Source organism: Amphibalanus amphitrite, unplaced genomic scaffold (assembly GCF_019059575.1).
Source record: "Amphibalanus amphitrite isolate SeventyFive unplaced genomic scaffold, NRLGWU_Aamphi_draft 000037F_arrow, whole genome shotgun sequence".
NCBI lineage: Eukaryota > Metazoa > Arthropoda > Thecostraca > Balanomorpha > Balanidae > Amphibalanus > Amphibalanus amphitrite.
In genome coordinates this window covers 249030-261246 of record NW_024881533.1, presented here as the reverse complement: position 1 = coordinate 261246, position 12217 = coordinate 249030, and positions in this window count along the sequence as shown.

Here is a 12217-nt window from a genome sequence, read left to right as displayed (position 1 = left end):
AGGAAATTGATCGTATGCCAAAAAGTCGTATGGGATAAAGATCGTACGGCATAATGATCGTATGGACAAAAGCTCGTAGGCACGTAAGACGAAATCTTTTCGTAAGACGAAAAGATCGTCAGCGAAAACGATAGCAAGTCAAAAGATAGTATGGGATAAAGATCGTACAGAATAATGTTCGTATGGACAAAAGATCGTATTCGCAAAGTCAAGGTAAATGATCGTACACCAAATGATCGTATGAGTTAAAGATCGTACCTACAGTTAAAATGGGGTATTCACATGGTGCAACCCAACTCCAGCGCATACAAAGCTTATCAATTTCTGTGTTCGTGTGGTAAGTGACCGTCGTAAGCTCGACCATACATTGATGTTGTGTCAGAGCTTAGATGGCAGTCAATAGGCACTTAAAGGAAAAGGGCCACCTTCGTGAAATATGAAGATATCGTTGTTTTTCATTTTGACATTATTATTTTTCATTTTCTTTTTAAAACTGGTGCCAGAATTGCACAATTCGCTAAAAAGTATTTAAAACTATTTAACATATTGGTACTATGTTGATACTCTCTACGGCACCTACTGTATGATGGCATAGCGATGACGTCACACTCAAGCCAATCAGCGTTCAGAAGACAGACTCGTCGGATTGTGTCAAATAAGCTGATTGGTTAAAGCTGAGCTGGTTGGAGCTGATTGGTAAAAAACCAAAGCCTCGCCGCGGGTGGCTGTATTGTCGGATAAGAACGCATTCCTGGGATAAGGACGCATTCCTGGCGTATTTTCTTTTAAAATTGCCGATAACTACGAATGGAGGCCGAAATCGGCCGTAAGGAGGTAGACAGACTGGTTTTCGGACACGGGCTACAAGATGGCTATCTCAGTTTCAATCCCCATGTTAAAGGTGGCCCTTTTCCTTTAAAAGCAACGCGGTGTAGGTATTGTGCCGAATAAATAAATGTATGTGCAGCCGTTTCCATGTATTTGAAACGTACACAATTAAACCCACGTTCCAATCGGAAGGGACGTCATGCATTAGCGATAATGAAAATAAATATATGTACTGTGTAGCAGTATTGTCTCGTAACTGTTCGCAGTGATGACATTTCACACTTGAAAGTTACAGTGCTTCCAGAAGCTATGAGAATAAAAATTGAGTGCTACCTTGAAAAGTCTTAGGTATTATGAATAACTCACTAAAAAAGTAGGATATTATTGGTAGGTAGGTAACATGTGAAATGTGAGGGGCACCCCACAGGCCACATCAGCACACGCACGTGGCAGTTTTTCGTAAAATATTTTGCGACTAACGCTCTTTATCCCAGCTTTATCCTACAATCATAGTTACCTCCAATGTCATTTAATACGATTATTTACTTAACGAACTTTGCGTTAGGTACTATCTTTTGTCGTAGAGGTGCGTTCTTTTACAACATACGACATTTATCTTACGATCATTTTCCTACGATATTTTCCATACTATCTTTTGCTTTACGATACCTTGCTTACGATTTTCAGTCGTTCGATTATTTGCGACATACGATTTTCATCTTTCGATCATTTTCCTACGATCTTCTTTCATACGAGCATTACATTTTGCTTACGATCTTTTGTCGTAACTCGTACGATCTTTTACAACAAATCATTATGTCAATCTCGAGACCGATCGGTCTTGCATGGGTTGCGGAGGGTCGAGGGGGTTGCGGACAAAAGTACCTACGTACCGCCAATGTTCGTATCGCAAATATACGTCAGCAAATGTACAGGTCTCGCATGTCCGTGAAGTTAGCGTCAGCAACAGCAACGAATACAGCGTCGGATTCAGAATCGCTTCAAAAACCGCCATCAGGTCAATTTGGGGACGGGGAACACGAATATGACATTTATTTTGCCCTAGCTCCCTTCCTTCATCCCTTAATCGTCCCTTAAAGGACGGGGCGCGTCAAAAGTGCCCCAAGGCTTCGTCTGATCGCCAAAATAATGGTCGCAATCGATTCCTCGGGTCAATATCTAACCTCAGTCGAAGCTTCCAGACCTGTGCCTCCTATCCTTCATCCCTTAATCGTTCCTTAAAGGACGGGGCGCGTCAAAAGTGCCCTAAGGCTTCGTCTGATCGCCAAAATAATGTTCGCAATCGATTCCTCGGGTCAATATCTAACCTCAGTCGAAGGTTCCAGACCTGTGCCTCCTATCCTTCATCCCTTAATCGTCCCTTAAAGGACGGGGCGCGTCAAAAGTGCCCCAAGGCTTCGTCTGATCGCCAAAATAATGGTCGCAATCGATTCCTCGGGTCAATATCTAACCTCAGTCGAAGGTTGCAGACCTGTGCCTCCTATCCTTCATCCCTTAATCGTCCCTTAAAGGACGGGGCGCGTCAAAAGTGCCCCAAGGCTTCGTCTGATCGCCAAAAAAATGGTCGCAATCGATTCCTCGGGTCAATATCTAACCTCAGTCGAAGGTTGCAGACCTGTGCCTCCTATCTTTCATCCCTTAATCGTCCCTTAAAGGACGGGGCGCGTCAAAAGTGCCCCAAGGCTTCGTCTGATCGCCAAAATAATGGTCGCAATCGATTCCTCGGGTGAATATCTAACCTCAGTCGAAGGTTCCAGACCTGTGCCTCCTATCCTTCATCCCTTAATCAACCCTTAAAGGACGGGGCGCGTCAAAAGTGCCTCAAGGCTTCGTCTGATCGCCAAAATAATGGTCGCAATCGATTCCTCGGGTCAATATCTAACCTCAGTCGAAGGTTCCAGACCTGTGCCTCCTATCTTTCATCCCTTAATCGTCCCTTAAATGATTGGGCGCGTCAAAAGTGCCCCAAGGCTTCGTCTGATCGCCAAAATAATGGTCGCAATCGATTCCTCGGGTCAATATCTAACCTCAGTCGAAGGTTCCAGACCTGTGCCTCCTATCCTTCATCCCTTAATCGTCCCTTAAAGGACGGGGCGCGTCAAAAGTGCCCCAAGGCTTCGTCTGATCGCCAAAATAATGGTCGCAATCGATTCCGCGGGTCAATATCTAACCTCAGTCGAAGGTTCCAGACCTGTGCCTCCTATCCTTCATCCCTTAATCGTCCCTTAAAGGACGGGGCGTGTCAAAAGTGCCAGAAGGCTTCGTCTGATCGCCAAAATAATAATCACAATCGATTCTTCGGGTCAATATCTAACCTCAGTCGAAGGTTCCAGACCTGTGCCTCCTATCCTTCATCCCTTAATCGTCCCTTAAATGATTGGGCGCGTCAAAAGCGCCCCAAGGCATCGTCTGATCGCCAAAATAATGGTCGCAATAGATTCTTCGGGTCAATATCTAACCTCAGTCGAAGATTCCAGACCTGTGCCTCCTATCCTTCATCCCTTAATTGTCCCTAAAAAGGACGAGGCGCGTCAAAAGTGCCACAAGGCTTCGTCTGATCGCCAAAATAATGGTCGCAATCGATTCATCGGGTCAATATCTAACCTCAGTCGAAGGCTCCAGATCTGTGCCTCCTATCCTTCATCCCTTAATCGTCCCTTAAAGGACGGGGCGCGTCAAAAGTGCCCCAAGGCTTTGTCTGATCGCCAAAATAATGGTCGCAATCGATTTCTCGGGTCAAGATCTAACCTCAGCCGAAGGTTCCAGACCTGTGCCTCCTATCCTTCATCCCTTAATCGTCCCTTAAAGGACGGGGCGCGTCAAAAGTGCCTCAAGGCTTCATCTGATCGCCAAAATAATGGTCGCAATCGATTCCTCGGGTCAATATCTAACCTCAGTCGAAGGTTCCAGACCAGTGCCTCCTATCCTTCATCCCTTAATCGTCCCTTAAAGGACGGGGCGCGTCAAAAGTGCCCCAAGGCTTCGTCTGATCGCCAAAATAATGGTCGCAATCGATTCCTCGGGTCAATATCTAACCTCAGTCGAAGGTTCCAGACCTGTGTTTCCTATCCTTCATCCCTTAATCGTCCCTTAAAGGACGGGGCGCGTCAAAAGTGCCCCAAGGCTTCGTCTGATCGCCAAAAAAAACGTTCGCAATCGATTCCTCAGGTCAATATCTAACCTCCGTCGAAGGTTGCAGACCTGTGCCTCCTATCCTTCATCCCTTAATCGTCCCTTAAAGGACGGGGCGCGTCAAAAGTGCCCCAAGGCTTCGTCTGATCGCCAAAATAATGGTCGCAATCGATTCCTCGGGTCAATATCTAACCTCAGTCGAAGGTTGCAGACCTGTGCCTCCTATCCTTCATCCCTTAATCGTCCCTTAAAGGACGGGGCGTGTCAAAAGTGCCAGAAGGCTTCGTCTGATCGCCAAAATAATAATCGCAATCGATTCTTCGGGTCAATATCTAACCTCAGTCGAAGGTTGCAGACCTGTGCCTCCTATCTTTCATCCCTTAATCGTCCCTTAAAGGACGGGGCGCGTCAAAAGTGCCCCAAGGCTTCGTCTGATCGCCAAAATAATGGTCGCAATCGATTCCTCGGGTCAATATCTAACCTCAGTCGAAGGTTCCAGACCTGTGCCTCCTATCCTTCATCCCTTAATCAACCCTTAAAGGACGGGGCGCGTCAAAAGTGCCTCAAGGCTTCGTCTGATCGCCAAAATAATGGTCGCAATCGATTCCTCGGGTCAATATCTAACCTCAGCCGAAGGTTCCAGACCTGTGCCTCCTATCCTTCATCCCTTAATCGTCCCTTAAAGGACGGGGCGCGTCAAAAGTGCCCCAAGGCTTCGTCTGATCGCCAAAATAACGTTCGCAATCGATTCCTCGGGTCAATATCTAACCTCAGTCGAAGGTTCCAGACCTGTGCCTCCTATCCTTCATCCCTTAATCGTCCCTTAAAGGACGGGGCGCGTCAAAAGTGCCCTAAGGCTTCGTCTGATCGCCAAAATAATGGTCGCAATCGATTCCTCGGGTCAATATCTAACCTCAGTCGAAGGTTCCAGACCTGTGCCTCCTATCCTTCATCCCTTAATCGTCCCTTAAAGGACGGGGCGCGTCAAAAGTGCCCCAAGGCTTCGTCTGATCGCCAAAATAATGGTCGCAATCGATTCCTCGGGTCAATATCTAACCTCAGTCGAAGGTTCCAGACCTGTGCCTCCTATCCTTCATCCCTTAATCGTCCCTTAAAGGACGGGGCGCGTCAAAAGTGCCCCAAGGCTTCGTCTGATCGCCAAAATAATGGTCGCAATCGATTCCTCGGGTCAATATCTAACCTCAGTCGAAGGTTGCAGACCTGTGCCTCCTATCCTTCATCCCTTAATCGTCCCTTAAAGGACGGGGCGCGTCAAAAGTGCCCCAAGGCTTCGTCTGATCGCCAAAATAATGGTCGCAATCGATTCCTCGGGTCAATATCTAACCTCAGTCGAAGGTTCCAGACCTGTGCCTCCTATCCTTCATCCCTTAATCGTCCCTTAAAGGACGGGGCGCGTCAAAAGTGCCTCAAGGCTTCGTCTGATCGCCAAAATAATGGTTGCAATCGATTCCTCGGGTCAATATCTAACCTCAGTCGAAGGTTCCAGACCTGTCCCTCCTATCTTTCATCCCTTAATCGTCCCTTAAATGATTGGGCGCGTCAAAAGTGCCCCAAGGCTTCGTCTGATCGCCAAAATAATGGTCGCAATCGATTCCTCGGGTCAATATCTAACCTCAGTCGAAGGTTCCAGACCTGTGCCTCCTATCCTTCATCCCTTAATCGTCCCTTAAAGGACGGGGCGCGTCAAAAGTGCCCCAAGGCTTCGTCTGATCGCCAAAATAATGGTCGCAATCGATTCCGCGGGTCAATATCTAACCTTAGTCGAAGGTTCCAGACCTGTGCCTCCTATCCTTCATCCCTTAATCGTCCCTTAAAGGACGGGGCGTGTCAAAAGTGCCAGAAGGCTTCGTCTGATCGCCAAAATAATAATCGCAATCGATTCTTCGGGTCAATATCTAACCTCAGTCGAAGGTTCCAGACCTGTGCCTCCTATCCTTCATCCCTTAATCGTCCCTTAAAGGACGGGGCGCGTCAAAAGCGCCCCAAGGCATCGTCTGATCGCCAAAATAATGGTCGCAATAGATTCTTCGGGTCAATATCTAACCTCAGTCGAAGATTCCAGACCTGTGCCTCCTATCCTTCATCCCTTAATTGTCCCTAAAAAGGACGAGGCGCGTCAAAAGTGCCACAAGGCTTCGTCTGATCGCCAAAATAATGGTCGCAATCGATTCATCGGGTCAATATCTAACCTCAGTCGAAGGCTCCAGATCTGTGCCTCCTATCCTTCATCCCTTAATCGTCCCTTAAAGGACGGGGCGCGTCAAAAGTGCCCCAAGGCTTCGTCTGATCGCCAAAATAATGGTCGCAATCGATTTCTCGGGTCAAGATCTAACCTCAGCCGAAGGTTCCAGACCTGTGCCTCCTATCCTTCATCCCTTAATCGTCCCTTAAAGGACGGGGCGCGTCAAAAAAGCCTCAAGGCTTCATCTGATCGCCAAAATAATGGTCGCAATCGATTCCTCGGGTCAATATCTAACCTCAGTCGAAGGTTCCAGACCTGTGCCTCCTATCCTTCATCCCTTAATCGTCCCTTAAAGGACGGGGCGCGTCAAAAGTGCCCCAAGGCTTCGTCTGATCGCCAAAATAATGGTCGCAATCGATTCCTCGGGTCAATATCTAACCTCAGTCGAAGGTTCCAGACCTGTGTTTCCTATCCTTCATCCCTTAATCGTCCCTTAAAGGACGGGGCGCGTCAAAAGTGCCCCAAGGCTTCGTCTGATCGCCAAAATAACGTTCGCAATCGATTCCTCAGGTCAATATCTAACCTCCGTCGAAGGTTGCAGACCTGTGCCTCCTATCCTTCATCCCTTAATCGTCCCTTAAAGGACGGGGCGCGTCAAAAGTGCCCCAAGGCTTCGTCTGATCGCCAAAATAATGGTCGCAATCGATTCCTCGGGTCAATATCTAACCTCAGTCGAAGGTTGCAGACCTGTGCCTAATCTTCCTTCATCCCTTAATCGTCCCTTAAAGGACGGGGCGTGTCAAAAGTGCCAGAAGGCTTCGTCTGATCGCCAAAATAATAATCGCAATCGATTCTTCGGGTCAATATCTAACCTCAGTCGAAGGTTCCAGACCTGTGCCTCCTATCCTTCATCCCTTAATCGTCCCTTAAAGGACGGGGCGCGTCAAAAGTGCCCCAAGGCATCGTCTGATCGCCAAAATAATGGTCGCAATAGATTCTTCGGGTCAATATCTAACCTCAGTCGAAGATTCCAGACCTGTGCCTCCTATCCTTCATCCCTTAAACGTCCCTTAAAGGACGGGGCGCGTCAAAAGTGCCCCAAGGCTTCGTCTGATCGCCAAAATAATGGTCGCAATCGATTCCTCGGGTCAATATCTAACCTCAGTCGAAGGTTCCAGACCTGTGCCTCCTATCCTTCATCCCTTAATCGTCCCTTAAAGGACGGGGCGCGTCAAAAGTGCCCCAAGGCTTCGTCTGATCGCCACAATAATGGTCGCAATCGATTCCTCGGGTCAATATCTAACCTCAGTCGAAGGTTGCAGACCTGTGCCTCCTATCCTTCATCCCTTAATCGTCCCTTAAAGGACGGGGCGCGTCAAAAGTGCCCCAAGGCTTCGTCTGATCGCCAAAATAATGGTCGCAATCGATTCCTCGGGTCAATATCTAACCTCAGTCGAAGGTTCCAGACCTGTGCCTCCTATCCTTCATCCCTTAATCGTCCCTTAAAGGACGGGGCGCATCAAAAGTGCCCCAAGGCTTCGTCTGATCGGCAAAATAATGGTCGCAATCGATTCTTCGGGTCAATATCTAACCTCAGTCGACGGTTCCAGACCTGTGCCTCCTATCCTTCATCCCTTAATCGTCTCTTAAAGGACGGGGCGCGTCAAAATTGCCCCAAGGCTTCGTCTGATCGCCAAAATAATGGTCGCAATCGATTCCTCCGGTCAATATCTAACCTCAGTCGAAGGTTCCAGACCTGTGCCTCCTATCCTTCATCCCTTAATCGTCCCTTAAAGGACGGGGCGCGTCAAAAGTGCCCCAAGGCTTCGTCTGATCGCCAAAATAACGTTCGCAATCGATTCCTCGGGTCAATATCTAACCTCAGTCGAAGGTTCCAGACCTGTGCCTCCTATCCTTCATCCCTTAATCGTCCCTTAAATGATTGGGCGCGTCAAAAGCGCCCCAAGGCATCGTCTGATCGCCAAAATAATGGTCGCAATAGATTCTTCGGGTCAATATCTAACCTCAGTCGAAGATTCCAGACCTGTGCCTCCTATCCTTCATCCCTTAATTGTCCCTAAAAAGGACGAGGCGCGTCAAAAGTGCCACAAGGCTTCGTCTGATCGCCAAAATAATGGTCGCAATCGATTCATCGGGTCAATATCTAACCTCAGTCGAAGGCTCCAGATCTGTGCCTCCTATCCTTCATCCCTTAATCGTCCCTTAAAGGACGGGGCGCGTCAAAAGTGCCCCAAGGCTTCGTCTGATCGCCAAAATAATGGTCGCAATCGATTTCTCGGGTCAAGATCTAACCTCAGCCGAAGGTTCCAGACCTGTGCCTCCTATCCTTCATCCCTTAATCGTCCCTTAAAGGACGGGGCGCGTCAAAAGTGCCTCAAGGCTTCATCTGATCGCCAAAATAATGGTCGCAATCGATTCCTCGGGTCAATATCTAACCTCAGTCGAAGGTTCCAGACCAGTGCCTCCTATCCTTCATCCCTTAATCGTCCCTTAAAGGACGGGGCGCGTCAAAAGTGCCCCAAGGCTTCGTCTGATCGCCAAAATAATGGTCGCAATCGATTCCTCGGGTCAATATCTAACCTCAGTCGAAGGTTCCAGACCTGTGTTTCCTATCCTTCATCCCTTAATCGTCCCTTAAAGGACGGGGCGCGTCAAAAGTGCCCCAAGGCTTCGTCTGATCGCCAAAAAAAACGTTCGCAATCGATTCCTCAGGTCAATATCTAACCTCCGTCGAAGGTTGCAGACCTGTGCCTCCTATCCTTCATCCCTTAATCGTCCCTTAAAGGACGGGGCGCGTCAAAAGTGCCCCAAGGCTTCGTCTGATCGCCAAAATAATGGTCGCAATCGATTCCTCGGGTCAATATCTAACCTCAGTCGAAGGTTGCAGACCTGTGCCTCCTATCCTTCATCCCTTAATCGTCCCTTAAAGGACGGGGCGTGTCAAAAGTGCCAGAAGGCTTCGTCTGATCGCCAAAATAATAATCGCAATCGATTCTTCGGGTCAATATCTAACCTCAGTCGAAGGTTGCAGACCTGTGCCTCCTATCTTTCATCCCTTAATCGTCCCTTAAAGGACGGGGCGCGTCAAAAGTGCCCCAAGGCTTCGTCTGATCGCCAAAATAATGGTCGCAATCGATTCCTCGGGTCAATATCTAACCTCAGTCGAAGGTTCCAGACCTGTGCCTCCTATCCTTCATCCCTTAATCAACCCTTAAAGGACGGGGCGCGTCAAAAGTGCCTCAAGGCTTCGTCTGATCGCCAAAATAATGGTCGCAATCGATTCCTCGGGTCAATATCTAACCTCAGCCGAAGGTTCCAGACCTGTGCCTCCTATCCTTCATCCCTTAATCGTCCCTTAAAGGACGGGGCGCGTCAAAAGTGCCCCAAGGCTTCGTCTGATCGCCAAAATAACGTTCGCAATCGATTCCTCGGGTCAATATCTAACCTCAGTCGAAGGTTCCAGACCTGTGCCTCCTATCCTTCATCCCTTAATCGTCCCTTAAAGGACGGGGCGCGTCAAAAGTGCCCTAAGGCTTCGTCTGATCGCCAAAATAATGGTCGCAATCGATTCCTCGGGTCAATATCTAACCTCAGTCGAAGGTTCCAGACCTGTGCCTCCTATCCTTCATCCCTTAATCGTCCCTTAAAGGACGGGGCGCGTCAAAAGTGCCCCAAGGCTTCGTCTGATCGCCAAAATAATGGTCGCAATCGATTCCTCGGGTCAATATCTAACCTCAGTCGAAGGTTCCAGACCTGTGCCTCCTATCCTTCATCCCTTAATCGTCCCTTAAAGGACGGGGCGCGTCAAAAGTGCCCCAAGGCTTCGTCTGATCGCCAAAATAATGGTCGCAATCGATTCCTCGGGTCAATATCTAACCTCAGTCGAAGGTTGCAGACCTGTGCCTCCTATCCTTCATCCCTTAATCGTCCCTTAAAGGACGGGGCGCGTCAAAAGTGCCCCAAGGCTTCGTCTGATCGCCAAAATAATGGTCGCAATCGATTCCTCGGGTCAATATCTAACCTCAGTCGAAGGTTCCAGACCTGTGCCTCCTATCCTTCATCCCTTAATCGTCCCTTAAAGGACGGGGCGCGTCAAAAGTGCCCCAAGGCTTCGTCTGATCGCCAAAATAATGGTCGCAATCGATTCCGCGGGTCAATATCTAACCTCAGTCGAAGGTTCCAGACCTGTGCCTCCTATCCTTCATCCCTTAAACGTCCCTTAAAGGACGGTGCGCGTCAAAAGTGCCCCAAGACTTCGTCTGATCGCCAAAATATTGGTCGCGGACGTCTGATTTTGGCGATCAGACGAAGCCTTGGGGCACTTTTGACGCGCCCGGTCCTTTAAGGGACGATTAAGGGATGAAGGATAGGAGGCACAGGTCTGGAACCTTCGACTGAGGTTAGATATTGACCCGAGGAATCGATTGCGATTATTATTTTGGCGATCAGACGAAGCCTTGGGGCACTTTTGACGCGCCCCGTCCTTTAAGGGACGATTAAGGGATGAAGGATAGGAGGCACAGGTCTGGAACCTTCGACTGAGGTTAGATATTGACCCGAGGAGTCGATTGCGACCATTATTTTGGCGATCAGACGAAGCCTTGAGGCTTTTTTGAAGCGCCCCGTCCTTTAAGGGACGATTAAGGGATGAAGGATAGGAGGCACAGGTCTGGAACCTTCGACTGAGGTTAGATATTGACCCGAGGAATCGAGTGCGACCATTATTTTGGCGATCAGACGAAGCCTTGGGGCACTTTTGACGCGCCCCGTCCTTTAAGGGACGATTAAGGGATGAAGGATAGGAGGCACAGGCCTGGAACCTTCGACTGAGGTTAGATATTGACCCGATGAATCGATTGCGACCATTATTTTGGCGATCAGACGAAGCCTTGGGGCACTTTTGACGCGCCCCGTCCTTTAAGGGACGATTAAGGGATGAAGGATAGGAGGCACAGGTCTGGAACCTTCGACTGAGGTTAGATATTGACCCGAGGAATCGATTGCGACCATTATTTTGGCGATCAGACGAAGCCTTGGGGCACTTTTGACGCGCCCCGTCCTTTAAGGGACGATTAGGGGATGAAGGATAGGAGGCACAGGTCTTGAACCTTCGACTGAGGTTAGATATTGACCCGAGGAATCGATTGCGACCATTATTTTGGCGATCAGACGAAGCATTGGGGCACTTTTGACGCGCCCCGTCCTTTAAGGGACGATTAAGGGATGAAGGATAGGAGGCACAGGTCTGGAACCTTCGACTGAGGTTAGATATTGACCCCAGGAATCGATTGCGACCATTATTTTGGCGATCAGACGAAGCCTTGGGGCACTTTTGACGCGCCCCGTCCTTTAAGGGACGATTAAGGGATGAAGGATAGGAGGCACAGGTCTGGAACCTTCGACTGAGGTTAGATATTGACCCGAGGAATCGATTGCGACCATTATTTTGGCGATCAGACGAAGCCTTGGGGCACTTCTGACGCGCCCCCTCCTTTAAGGGACGATTAAGGGATGAAGGATAGGAGGCACAGGTCTGGAACCTTCGACTGAGGTTAGATATTGACCCGAGGAATCGATTGCGACCATTATTTTGGCGATCAGACGAAGCCTTGAGGCACTTTTGACGCGCCACGTCTTTTAAGGGACGATTAAGGGATGAAGGATAGGAGGCACAGGTCTGGAACCTTCGATTGAGGTTGGATATTGACCCGAGGAATCGATTGCGACCATTATTTTAGCGATCAGACGAAGCCTTGGGGCACTTTTGACGCGCCCCGTCCTTTAAGGGACGATTAAGGGATGAAGGATAGGAGGCACAGGTCTGGAACCTTCGACTGAGGTTAGACGTTGACCCGAGGAATCGATTGCGACCATTATTTTGGCGATCAGACGAAGCCTTGGGGCACTTTTGACGCGCCCCGTCCTTTAAGGGACGATTAAGGGATGAAGGATAGGAGGCACAGGTCTGGAACCTTCGACTGAGGTTAGATATTGACCCGAGAAATCGATTGC